This window comes from Ursus maritimus, unplaced genomic scaffold, assembly GCF_017311325.1.
Source record: "Ursus maritimus isolate PB19 unplaced genomic scaffold, ASM1731132v1 scaffold_1, whole genome shotgun sequence".
NCBI classification, from domain to species: domain Eukaryota; kingdom Metazoa; phylum Chordata; class Mammalia; order Carnivora; family Ursidae; genus Ursus; species Ursus maritimus.
The window spans coordinates 43,099,809-43,113,034 of NW_024423343.1; the positions used below are offsets into that span (position 1 = coordinate 43,099,809).

The 13,226-nt window shown below is 38.5% G+C and overlaps 1 protein-coding gene across 1 annotated transcript in view; it reads left to right on the top strand.

Moving 5' to 3' along the window:
• HIBCH (3-hydroxyisobutyryl-CoA hydrolase) overlaps positions 1-13,226 on the top strand; it is a 115,253-nt gene that overhangs the window by 83,304 nt on the left and 18,723 nt on the right. The window lies entirely within an intron of this gene.

Sequence of the window (13,226 nt, forward strand, 5' to 3'; positions counted from 1 at the left end):
TTTTAAAAGATTTTATTTGAGAGCTGCTCTTGCACACCAGGGTGGGGAGGGAGGGGCAGAGGGAGAGGGATAAGCAGACTCCCCACTGAGCAGGAGCCTGACAGCCCAAGGGGGGGGCCTCCATCCTAGGACCCCCTGACCTGAGCAGAAGGCAGACACTTAACCACTTAACCAACTACGCAGACACCCCTCTCATTGTTAACTATATTCTTAAGGTGGAAATCCCAAATTAGTCTCTTAGGGTCTTATTTAGTAATTGGAATTCTGTTAACTTTCAAGGATAGGCATAAATTAGAGTAGATAGATCAGTCGTATGTTTTCTTAACTCACAATAGTAAATTAGTGTGAGTTTTAACAGCTTTTAGGAATGCTTGCTTAAATCTAGATAATCATTTTATATTTCAAGGATTCTAATGTTAAGCTGGTTCTTTTGTTTCCAGAGCAATATAGAAACTAGTATTCCTCTTTTTTTCCCCCGAGCAATAGGGCCCAATTAAGTATGCACTTAGTAATTTCATTTGAGAAGAGTCATGCAGCACATTACCTCATACCTATATGGTGTCACTTTAAAGCAGTACAGATATGCAAAATGACATATTATTTTAAAACTACTGTCCTACCCCAAAACTGAGGGATAGAACTCAATATTTTTTCAGTTTTCTTTCAATTCTTCTGGCATTACGATTATTCTGCATTGAGAAGAGGGTACCTGGCAAGCCACTCATCATAGCTAGGATCACTGTAGGCTAGGATGAGTGTAAGCACTCTCATCAGAAGGACAGGTTTGGATTTTTATTCAGTTGGTCTATAGTTCAAATATGACTCCAAAATATTAGTATCTGCTGGGAACAACATGATGTGAGGATCAGAAAATCCCCACGGAGGCTTCCCTGATGGAGCTTAGATGCAGGGTTCATTTTAATGGTCTCAACCAGAAACATACGCCAAAAACAGCCCTGAAGGTGAAAATAGCTCTTGGTGCCTCAGTGAAAGGTTTGCAGATGAGATGTTTGAACAAATTTTTGAAAAGATTCTAATACTTGTGTCAGTAAGCTTCTAGGATTGCTCCTAACCCCTGTGGGCCCTTCAGGGACTCCTGTCTTCATCTAGTCTTTTTATGGTCCAAGTTGCAGCCATCTACTCATGTTGCCCATGGGGAAGGACATAATCTTTTCCACATACTTACTTATCATTAAATAAAAACATAAGTTTTTGTAAATCCTTTCTTTAGATTTCTAATTTTTTTTTTTTTTTTTTTTACTGCTAATCACTGTAGGATAGCATGGGTTAAAAAAATAACAAATAGGAGTGACTCATAAATTCTTTACAACTGATGCAATTTTCATAGTACCTTAGTTTATGGCTTCTCATGTCCTTTCTTAGATTTTCCTTCAAAGTTCAATACTTTTTTTAATACTTGTGGTTGGAATTCCTCTTATCTCCTTTTAATCCCCCTTTAGGTGTATGTTGTTCATGATGCCAAACAATCCACGTAAGCTATTTGGGCAATTCAGATGTCACAATGCATAGCTCGCATTAGGGAAAACTTAACCAAAGTCTCCAATTGCCATACCCTTGTGTGTGTGCGTGCACATTTTATTTGTGGTAAAGTACATTTAAAAAAGACCATCTTAACCATTTTTAAGTATATAATTCAGTTTTGTTGAGTATGTTCACCTGGTTGTACAACCAATCTCCAGAACATTGTCATCTTACAAAACTGAGTGAAACTTTATACCTATTAAATAACAACTCCCCATTTTCCTCTTACCCCAGTTCCTGGCAACCACTATTCTACTTTCTGTTGCTGTAAATTTGACTCCTCTGATTATCCCCGTAAGTGGAATCATACAGCATTTGTCCTGTTGTGATTGACTTATATCACCTACCGTAATGTTGAAACATGTTGTAGCATGTACCAAAATTTCACTCCCTTTTAAGGCAGAATAATATTCCATTGTATGTATATACCACATTTTGCTCATCCATCATTGATGGGCATTTAATTTGGGTTGCTTCTACCTTTTTGCTTTTGTGAACAATGCTGCTATAAACATGGGTATACAAATATCTCTTCAAGACCCTGCGTTTAATTCTTTTGGATATATACCCAGAAGCAGAATTTCTGCATTATATGGTAATTCTGTTTTTAATTGTTTGAGGAAACTCCATGCTGTTTTCCATAGCAGTTGCACCATTTTATATTCCCACCAATAACAGTGCATATAGTTTGCCAACTCATTATTTTCTATCTTTTTTCTACCATCCTGATGGCTATGAGGTGATAGCTCATTGTGATTTTGACTTACATTTCCCTAATGATTAGTGATACTGAACATCTTTTCATATGCTTGCTGGACATGTCTAGTTCAAGTCCTCTGCTTAGTTTTTAGTTGGGTTTTGGTTTTTAACTTTGAGCTGTAGGAAGTGCTATCCTGTTTCATCTCCCTTTTCCGGTAATAAGACTAGCACGTTTGCCAAAGTAAAGAAGGTTCTTCAGGGCCAATGAGGGAAGTGTTCATTTTTGTAGAATTGCAAGTGATACCAATAATCAAATATGAGTAGAAGAGATTGAGACCCTACTCTCCCAAAGCCCAACTGTGTCAGCAAGGACACTAAGCCAAGGAAAGGTATTTCAGTAGGATCACTAATCCTTAGGAGTGCTGGAGTACAAAGTCCATGGCCAGAGAAACGAGAACAAGGAACAGTGGGTCTAATTAGTATCCAGGAAGGTGTTCCTGAGCAAATGGCCAGGGAAACCAGTGTTGCTTTTGACGTGTCTTTTACGTGTTTATACTTGGTGATTGATATAATATGACATAATATATGACATAATGTAATATGATAATATAATGTAATAGGATAGCCTATTGTGTTAAAGGCTGAAAGGGCATATAAGTTCCTTTTTTTAATATTAAAAAACTTTTAAAATTCTTTGGAATTTCTTCTTTCTAATTACCAGTGTGGGATTTATGTATTTATTTGATTTTGAATGCTCATTTTGTGAAGAATAAAAGAAACTCAGTCTTATACTTGAAGTTAATGTATAAGAATATGACAAGCTCCTATAAAGTCATACATGTGAAAAACTGGGGAAAAAGGAAAGCTAAGAATAATTAAGCATAGATTTTAAGAAAGGACAGCAGCAAAATATTAGAGAAATTAAATTTAAAAGAGTACTAAACTTTCTGTAAGCTTTAAGAGTTAGCCATGTACTGCATTATTTAAAAATAAAGTGACAGGTGTTCATGAAAAATTAAGTGCTACAGAAATTGTTCTTCTGTTGAAAACAACTAGAAAACTGGACAAAATATATGAAACAACCTTGTTAATGTTGGACAATGCAGGCAGCACAGGACTGTGATTCCTGAGAGGAAGGAAACAAATAGGAAAACCCTAAGATTGACTTGGCCTCCTTCCTGCGGGAATTTTCAGAACATTGATCTATACATGTTTTAGGTAAAACTCTACCAGACCAGGGAAAGAACCAGAGGAAAGCTGTAGCCTGAACAGTTAACAAGACTCACACGGGTCTGGGAAGAGTTTGTGTTGCCATCAGCCAGAAGGTTTACACTTTAGTAGTGGGGGTAAATTAACACTAAAGTAAAGGCTGCCCAGAACTCCCAAGATAATTCAGTGGGGAAAAGATAGTCTTTTCAACAAATGGTCCTGGAACAATTGAATATCCATATGCAAGAGAAAAAAAGTACTTGACTCTTCCCTTGCACCTGTAGGGGAAGAGAAAATTCTCCTGTCTTCTTAGGGTCTCCAGCCCAGCCTAAGAATTAAACTGACATAAGCCAGATAGATTAACAGGAGAAAAGCATACAGATTTTATTAAATTTTTACATGTACATGGGAGCACAAGAGAATGAAGATCTAAACAAACAACCAGAGCAGGAAGCTTTTGTACCTTTTAGACAAATTTGTGAAGAATTGACAAGAGAAAGCAGTTTGGTCTAGTGGTAGTAAATGGTGAAGAAGTAACTGGGAAGATAAGGGTTAGTTTAGCAAAGTTTATTTGTATAGATGTCTTGGCCCCATGTTCCCTGTCTCTGATGATAAGAATGTCTTCCTGCTGCTACACGGAGGGCATCTTTCACATGGGAGTTTTATTTCCTGGAAAAAAAGGTGGGTCATATTATTTCTTCAGTGCCTTTAACTCTAAATAATCAATATGCCGAAGTGTCATATCTTGAGGTAACATGCTCTGAACTCCTTCCCACCGTATGCAATTCAAAGCGGATTATGCACCTAATAGTAGGAGATAAAGCTGTGCCACTTCTAAAAGAAAACATAGAAAATCTTTGTGACTTTGGGTTAGCCAAGATTTTTTAATGCAAAAAGCAAGAACTGCAAAAGAAAAAAACTGATAAATTGATCTTTATTATAATTAAATACTTTTCTTTTTTGAAGAAAATAAAGAAACCACAGATTGGGAAGAAATATATTTGCAAAACTTGTATCTGATAACAGGACTTTATTGTGTATAAAGAACACGTACAAGTTAATGAGAATAAAAACAGTGCCCCTAGAAAATGGGAATCTAGACACTTCACCAAAGAGCATGTGTGAATGGCCAGTAAACACATGTAAAAATGCTCTAGATGTTTAATCATTAGGAAAATGCAAATTCAAACCACAGTGAGATGTCACTGTGTATCTGTTAGAGTGGCTAGAATTTAAAAGGTTGACAGTACCAGCCCCAGTGTTGGTAAGGATATGGAACGTCGACCACTCACACATTGCCAGCAGGGAAGCAGTTTGGCAGTCTCTTACAAGTTAGATGTACATTTACTGCAAGACCCAACAGTCCCACCCCGAGAGATTTACCCAAGAAAGATGTAAACATATGGCCACACAGATGCCTGTACTCACACGTTCATAGTAACTTTATTATAATGGCCAAAAACTGGAATACTGCTCAACTGTAAGAAGGGAAGAGCGCTACACGAAACAACATGGATGAATCTCAGAAGCGTTGTGCCAAGTGAAAGAAAGCAGACACGACACACAGGACTACTTACTTATGATTTTATTTTTATGAAATTCTAGAGAATACAAAATTATAGGGATAAAAAACAGTTACCTGCGGGTAGAGTCTGAGGGAAGGAGAACTCTTCGGGGTGATGGAAATATTCCAAATCTTGATTGTGGGAGTAGTTGCACAACTGTATACATTTATCAAAGGTTACAGAACTCTACACTTAAAAGAGTGAATTTTATATCTAAGTTACACCTGAGTAAAGCTAATTATTTAAAAAAATCAAAATGACATACCAAATTATATTTTAAAAAAAAGTTTGACCTATAGAAGTAGGCATTATGTTTGCTAAAGGTGCCCATTACACTGTGCTGTTTATTGCTACCAGTAAGAGTAATTTAATGGCAGTATTGATGCGTACATTGTGTCTTTGGGGAAGGAGTACAATAAACCTTAAGGAGAAAATACATCAATTTATGTAAACAGGAAAATAGCTTTCCAGTCCACTGATGGATTGATTATCAGTGATCCTAAAACAGTATCATGAGCATTTGGGATATCATGAAAGAGCAGTACTTGATTCTTTAGACATTATCTTTGCATTTTATTTAAATTGTTACGGCTTTTAAGGAATTACTGGAAAAGTCTTAAGATTGCATAAAGCACTCTTGTTGGACTGGCTCTAAGCCTTTGCTGAAGATAAAAGAAATACCAGTGCCCATTTCTTTAAAATGCTATTTGGTCTTTATATAATAATATGACCCTCCAGAATGATATAGAGTATATTTTAAAAAAATATTTCTGAGAAACTGCAGTATACCGTGAATTAGACTGACTTGCTCTAGTTCAGGTATTTTATATTTCTGTTGGTTTACTGTCAATCTGAACACTTCTGGAAAAGATTTATAGATAAAAGTACAAAATATGTTAAGATTATTTAGAAAAGTATTCACAGTTCATAGTATAGTAAATATAAATGATCTAAATATACATGAATTCCTAATTGTTGGGGTTCCTTCTTTTGGAGTTAAATCCGACAGAGCCTAGACTTTTAGAGAATGTCATAAATGACATCCTTTTTTTATAAAGAAAAAAAAAAAACCTCTAAAGCTCATTTTCTAAGATCACCTACTAAATCAGAGAAGGGGTTGGACTTCTACGTCTGTATCAGCCCTTCAGTCAACCTTGAGGCCTTCTTGGTAGAATTCTTCTAATTGTATCATCATAGGCTTGTTGAATACTGTTCTTTTAATTGTATCAATATAGGTTTTTTGGGTAATGCATGTCAATGCATGTATGTTATTGAGTATTCCGGTAGATGCTGAGGGGAAGGGCAGAGGGAGTATCCTGAGTTTTTCTTTTGCTGGAAATTCCCTAGGATTTGATAAAGCTTAACAAAAGAAGGGTTCTTAGGATTCTTACCAAAAAGGCAATGACTATAATGCCGATAACACCCTGAATGCAGGAATGAATGTCCTGTTTACTGTTGTCTCCTCTGAAGTGTCTAATGTATAGTAGATGCTCACTAATATTGAATTGATGAGAATGTGAATTATTTGATAAAAATAAAGGAAAAAAGAAGTGGCTCTTTGGCATACATGAGACAGCTAATTTTTAAAGGGTCAGATAATTTAGTTACAACACTAACCAGTGTTTTACCAAGAAGTAGAAATATGTTCATCAGGTTGTGTGGTTGCAACATTGTAGCCGTACACCTGTCTGACATAGCTGAAGATCCAAGTCCTAAACATGTATCCAATTTTCTGGAATAGTCTCTGTGTTCCCTTTTTAATGAATGAGGCTATATTACCTGAGCTCCTTTAACTCTCTTCCATCATCCTTTTGATTCCCCTAACGTGTCTCACTTTCTTGCCGAGGGAAACATCCCCATTTGTGCTTTCATTCCATCCTTTCCTGCCTCATTTAGAAACTACTTGGCATCAGTCCTCTCCCTCTTTCAGTTATCTTCAAAATGTTACCTTCTTAGGTGAATGCACATTTCCTTCTGCCCTTATTTTCAAAAGCTTTCCTACTCTTACCAAAAGCCTTCTCTTAACAGTTTTTAATCAAGCTACAATCCTGACTTAGTCTTCCCTCTCTTTCCATCAAAATTACACAAGTAAGTTTTTATTAACTTCTTTCTACCACCTGACATAATGTCTTCTCCATCTTTGTTCTTTTTGACTTTTCATCAGCCTTCGACATTGATACCTTTATAGCCTTGCATGTAGAAAGAAGTAGGCTTTGGAGTTGACAGGGTTGGGTTTGGATTCCTCTCTGTGTGACCTTGCATAAATTCTTATCAGGCTGGTTTCCTCATTTATACAGTGTGCATGCATGTGAACATCTTTGAGAGCTAAGGGAAATGTGCTCAGTACGTATTCCATCCTTCCCTTCCCTTTTTGGCTTGGTTTCTGACACTTTGCACTATCCATTTTTGAGGTGGGTAGTATTACAGTGTCCATTTACAAATGAGGAAACTAGATCAATCATGTCAGAGGTGGTGGAGCTGGAATTCTATGCTGAGTTGTTGGACTTTATAGTTCAAACCCTGAGTCTCTGTGCCAAATTGCCAGTATACTAAGAATTGTTGGAAACTAGTTTTCCTTGGGTTGTCAATGCACTATTTTATTTTTTATTTTTTGAATTTGGCATTCCTTTCTTTAAAATATTTTTTGTTATGTTAGTCACCATACAGTACATCCCTTGTTTTTGATGTAAAGTTCGATGATTCATTAGTTGCGTATAACACCCAGTGCACCATGCAATACGTGCCCTCCTTACTACTCATCACCAGCCTATCCCATTCCCCCACCGCTCTCCCCTCCGAAGCACTGTTTGTTTCTCGGAGTCCATAGTCTCTCATGCTTCACTCCCCCCTCTGATTACCTCCCCTTTCTTTATCCCTTTCTTCTCCTACCAGTCTTCCTAGTTCTTATGTTCCATAGATGAGAGAAACCATATGATAATTGTCTTTCTCCGCTTGACTTATTTCACTTAGCATTATCTCCTCCAGTGCCATCCATGTTGCAGCAAATGTTGAGAAATCATTCTTTTAGATAGCTGAATAATATTCCATTGTATATATGGACCAAAACTTCTTAATCCAGTCATCTGTTGAAGGGCATCTTGGCTCCTTCCACGATTTAGCTATTGGGGACAGAGCTGCTATGAACATTGGGGTGCATGTGGCCCTTTTCTTCACTACATCTGTATCTTTGCGGTAAATACCCAGTAGTGCAATGGCTGGATCATAGGGTAGCTCAATTTTTAACTTTTTAAGGGACCTCCACACTGTTTTCCAGAGTGGCTGTACCAACTTGCATTCCCACCAACAATGTAGGAGGGATCCCCTTTCTCCACATCCTCTCCAACAATTGTTGTTTCTTGCCTTGTCTATTTTTGCCATTCTAACTGGCGTAAGGTGGTATCTCAGTGTGGTTTTGATTTGAATTTCCTTGATGGCTAATGATTTTGAACATTTTTTCATGTGTCTGTTAGCCATTTGTATGTCTTCATTGAAAAAGTGTCTGTTCATATCTTCTGCCCATTTTTTGATTTGTTTATTTGTTTCTCGTGTATTGAGTTTGAGAAGTTCTTTGTAGATCTTGGATACCAGTCCTTTATCTGTAGTGTCATTTGCAAATATATTCTCCCATTCCGTGGGCTGCCTCTTAGTTTTTCTGACTGTTTCCTTGGCTGTGCAGAAACTTTTAATCTTGATGAAGTCCCATAAATTCATTTTATCTTTTGTTTCTCTTGCCTTTGGGGATGTGTCATGAAAAAGGTTGCTTTGGCCGATGTCGTAGAGGTTGCTGCCTATGTTCTCCTCTAGAATTTTGATGGATTCCTGTCTCACATCGAGGTCTTTCATCCATTTGGAGTTTATTTTTGTGTATGGTGTGAGAGAGTGGTCAAGCTTCATTCTTTTGCATGTAGCTGTCCAATTTTCCCAGCACCATTTATTGAAGAGACTGTCTTTTTCCCACCGGATGTTTTTTCCTGCTTTATCAAATATTAGTTGCCCAAAGAGCCGAGGGTCCATTTCTGGGCTCTCTATTCTGTTCCATTGGTCTATGTGTCTGTTTTTGTGCCAGTACCATGCTGTCTTTGTGATCACAGCTTTGTAGTACAGCTCGAAATCCGGCATTGTGATGCCCCCAGCTTTGTTTTTCCTTTTCAACAGTTCCTTGGAGATTCGGGGCCTTTTCTGTTTCCATACAAATTTAAGGACTATTTGTTCCAGTTCTTTGAAAAATGTCCTCGGTATTTTGATCGGGATAGCATTGAAAGTGTAGATTGCTCTGGGTAGCATGGACATTTTAACTATGTTAATTCTTCCAATCCATGAGCATGGAATATCTTTCCATCTTTTTATGTCTTCCTCAATGTCTTTCAAGAGTGATTTATAGTTTCTAGAATATAGGTCCTTTACGTCTCTGGTTAAGTTAATTCCAAGGTAACGTATGGTTTTTGGTGCTATTGTAAATGGGATGGATTCCCTAATTTCTCTTTCTTCGGTCTCGTTATTCGTGTATAGAAATGCAACTGATTTCTGAGCATTGATTTTGTATCCCGCCACGTTACTGAATTGCTCTATAACTTCTAATAGTTTGGGAGTGGCTTCTTTTGGGTTTTCCATATAGAGTATCATGTCATCTGCAAAGAGAGACATTTTGACTTCTTCTTTGCCAATTTGAATACCTTTGATCCCTTTTTGTCGTCTGATTGCTGTTGCAAGGACTTCTAGTACTATGTTGAATAATAGTGGCGAGAGTGGGCATCCTTGTCGAGTTCCTGATCTTAAGGGAAAGGCTTCCAGCTTTTCCCCATTGAGAATAATATTTGCAGTAGGCTTTTCATAGATGGCTTTTATGAGATTGAGAAATGTACCTTCTATTCCTACACTCTGAAGGGTTTTAATCAGGAAAGGATGCTGTATTTTGTCAAATGCTTTTTCGGCATCGATTGAGAGGATCATATGGTTCCTGAGTCTTTTCTTGTTGATATGATGTATCACGCTGATTGATTTGCGAATATTGAACCACGCTTGCATCCCAGGTATGAATCCCACTTGATCGTGATGGATAATCCTTTTAATGTACTGTTGGATTCTATTAGCAAGTATCTTGTTGAGGATTTTGGCGTCCATATTCATTAGGGAAATCGGTCTGTAATTCTCCTTTTTGAGGGGGTCTTTGCCTGGTTTGGGGATCAAGGTAATATTGGCCTCATAGAATGAGTTTGGTAGCTTTCCTTCTGTTTCTATTTTTTGAAATAGCTTTAGGAGAATAGGTATTATTTCTTCTTTGAATGTTTGGTAGAATTCCCCAGGAAAACCGTCCGGGCCTGGAGTTTTGTTATTTGGAAGGTTGTTTATCACTGACTCAATTTCTTCATAATTAATTGGCCTGTTTAAGGAATCAATTTCTTCCGGTTTCAATCTTGGTAGTTTATAGGTTTCCAGGAAGGATTCCATCTCTTCCAGATTGCTTAGTTTATTGGCATATAGCTGTTGATAAAAATTTCTAATAATCCTTCCAATTTCAATGGTGTTCGTCGTGACCTCTCCTTTTTCATTCATAATTTTAATAATCTGGGTCCTTTCTCTTTTCTTTTGGATAAGTCTTGCCAGTGGTCTGTCAATTTTATTGATTCTCTCAAAGAACCAGCTTCTAGTCCTGTTGATCTGCTCTACTGTACTTCTGGTTTCTGCTTGATTGATTTCAGCTCTAATTTTGGTCAACTGCTTCCTCGTGCGTGGATTAGGCCTGTCCCTCTGTTGCTGTTCCAGCTTCTTGAGGTGAGAATATAAAAACTGCATTTTAGATTTTTCTATTCTTTTGAGTGAGGCTTGGATGGCTATGTATTTCCCCCTTAGGACTGCCTTTGCAGTATCCCATAGGTTTTGGACTGTTGTATTTTCATTCTCATTGGTCTCCATAAATTGTTTAATTTGATTTTTGATTTCCTGGTTTATCGAGTCATTCCTGAGCAGGATGGTTCTTAGTCTCCAAGTGTTTGAGTTTCTTCCAAATTTTTCCTTGTGGTTGAGTTCCAATTTCAAAGCGTTGTGGTCTGAGAATATGCAGGGAATAATTTCAGTCTTTTGGTATCAATTGAGACCTGTTTTGTGACCCAGAACATGGTCTATTCTTAAGAATGTTCCATGGGCATTAGAGCAGAATGAATATTCTTTGGTTCTGGGGTGTAGTGTTCTATGTATATCTATGGGGTCCAACTCGTCGAGTTTGGCATTCAAAGCTCTTGTTTCTTTGTCAATTTTTTGTATGGGTGTTCTATTTCTGATAGTGGAGTTTTGAGGTCCCCTACTATTAATGTATTTTTATCTATATGTCTCTTTATTCTGGTTAAGAGTTGGCTTGTGTATTTTGCTGCTCCCCTGTTGGGGGCATATATATTTATAATTGTCATATCCACTTGTTGGATACACCCTTTAAGAATAATATAGTGCCCTTCTGTATCTCTAACTATAGTCTTTAGTTTAAAATCCAATCTGTCTGATTTGAGAATTGCTACCCTAGCTTTCTTTTGAGGTCCATTGGCGTGAAAGATGGTATTCCATCCCTTTACTTTCAGTCTGGATGTATCTTTAGGTTCAAAATGAGTCTCTTGTAGACAGCAAATGGATGGGTCATGTCTTTTTATCTAATCTGCAACCCTGTGGCACTTTATGGGAGAATTTAACCCATTTACATTGAGACTGATTATTGAGAGATGTGATTTTAGTGATGCCATGTTGCCAGTAAAGTCTTTGTTTCTATAGATTGTGACTTTCTGTTCTGTATCACTCTTGGGGCCTTTTTACTTTTATAGAACCCCCCCTTAATATCTCCTGTAGGGCTGGTTTCATGGTTACGAAATTGGTCAATGACTGTTGATTCTGGAAGATCTTTATCTCTCCATCAATTCTGAATGACAGCCTTGCTAGATAAAGGATCCTTGGCTGCATGTTTTTCTCTAAAAGAGCTTTAAAAATGCCCCCACCCCAACCCTTTCTCTCATTCCAGGTCTGTGTAGACAGGTCTGACGTAATTCTGATACCTTTGCCTTGGTACGTGAGAAATTTCTTTGCCCTGGCCGCTTTCAATACTGTATCCTTGGATCTAATATTTGTGAAATGCACTATGACGTGACGTGGCGTAGGTTTGTCATGGTTGAGCTTGGGAGGGGTCCTCTCTGCCTCTTGGGCACGAAAGCTTGTTTCCTTTGCTAGATTAGGGAAGTTTTCAGCTACAATTTGTTCAAATATCTCTTCCAGACCTCTGTTTTTCTCCACCCCCTCGGGGATGCCGATGATTCTGCCATTGGAACGTTTCATTGAGTCAGTAATCTTCCCGTAACCTACATTCTTGAGATTGGATTTTTTTGAGCCAAGTTTCTATTTTTGCTTTCTCTTCTACTAACCCATCCTCCAATTTGCTGATACGTTCTTCTGCCTCATTCATCCTGGCCGTCAGAACCTCTAGTTTTGACTGCATTTGGCTCATAGAATTTTTAATTTCTTCCAGATTCGCTCTCATTTCCGCCCTTAGAGATTCTATATTCTCATTAACATTTTCATTAATACTTTTTTCAAGTCTACACATCATCTTGACCATTGTTACTCTGAACTCCAGTTCTGATAATTTGGTTATATCCATATCCATTAGTTCTGTGGCAGAGGCCACAGACACGTTGTCTTTTCTTTGCTGGGGGGGATTTCTCCTTCTTGTCATTCTGATGAGGAGAGGTTGAGTGGTTGTCCAGAGCCCACATTATTGACCAGGACCCAGGCAGTGTGCACTTGTTTTATAGGGATCTTAGGGATGTGGGCTTCTTGATTTTTCAGCCTGCCTTCTGGGGGAGGGGCCTGCTGCGCCGATACTCTACACGGGTCAAGTCTCCGTGTCCCCTGCAAGGGGGGATGAGGATGGGCACACTGTGAGCCGGTCTTTCCAGGCTTTTGTTCTCTGGCGGCTTTCCCTGGCGGTTTGTGCCTCTTCTGAGAGTCAGAGCAGCAGTAGCCGAATCTCAGCCTTTGTCTCAGAACAGAGGGATTGCGGCCCATTCTCCACTGATGTTCTGGCCACTTTAACTCTGTTACTGTTGGTGCTGCTCAACCCTGCAGTGTCCCGGGATGTGCGCCCCACACCCGGCATCCCAGCCCTCACTTCCAGGGCCGGCGCGTGTCTGTCCTTTGTGTTTCTAACACCGCCAGCCGCCAGCCGCCCCCGCGGGC